Genomic DNA, 880 nt, shown 5'->3' with positions numbered 1-880 from the left:
TCATCAGCTGTTACCAGTAATTCCTATTTAATGATATAACTTTGTCATCACCTTTTTGTCATAATTTCTCGCTAAATATGATAGCCAGATATCCCATATAATCAAAAAAGTTTAGTCAGCGTGCATGAATCCTATTCTGATTTTTTCCCAAGGATTGTACCTTTGAAATGTATCCAAGTCAGAGTTCCATATTTTTATGTTAAATCTCATACTAATTTGAAATGTGGTAAATATTTCACTGCCTGCTATTCTCTGTTTTATTAATGGCAGACACATGCTGTATCACTTTGATAGTTTTACAAAGGTTGCTAAATTCTTTTGCTGCGGCTTAGAAGGTATTTTGCAGCAAACTGATGTGACTCTGATCTGTTATCATATGTTTATTGTTTTTAAGCCATAAAAAGCATGGGTTATAACTTCCAGTCATGCTAGTGTTTTCTCTGATACCTTAGCTCTCTGGAAAGAGGTAAACCAGAGGATGGCTTCCTCACCCTGTCGGGTTTAGATCATCCTTTTTTGTTTCACTTTTGCATCTCATGCTGTCTGATGAACTGTGAGAATACTTTTATCTACAGTTTGACCGCACCTTACTAAAGAAGTAAACATTTTACTGGATAACAGTTTTTTCTACAGTGTCTGAGAATGCTAGTTTCCTAATATTAGAAATGGCTCAGTATTGATGAAATGAAATATTTGTTGACTCATCTGGAAAAAATGTTTCTGTATATATTATATATACATACAATAGTATGTATATAAATGATTTTTTAAAAGCATCATAGGTCTAAGGCCATCAGCATGAGCATGCAATGAAACAAGTTTACATCAATCTAGCTATTAGCCGTGTTGAGCTCTGTCCTTCATAATAATTTAACATATC

Source organism: Phaethon lepturus, unplaced genomic scaffold, assembly GCF_000687285.1.
Source record: "Phaethon lepturus isolate BGI_N335 unplaced genomic scaffold, ASM68728v1 scaffold17616, whole genome shotgun sequence".
Lineage (NCBI taxonomy): Eukaryota > Metazoa > Chordata > Aves > Phaethontiformes > Phaethontidae > Phaethon > Phaethon lepturus.
This window is presented reverse-complemented; position numbering follows the sequence as displayed.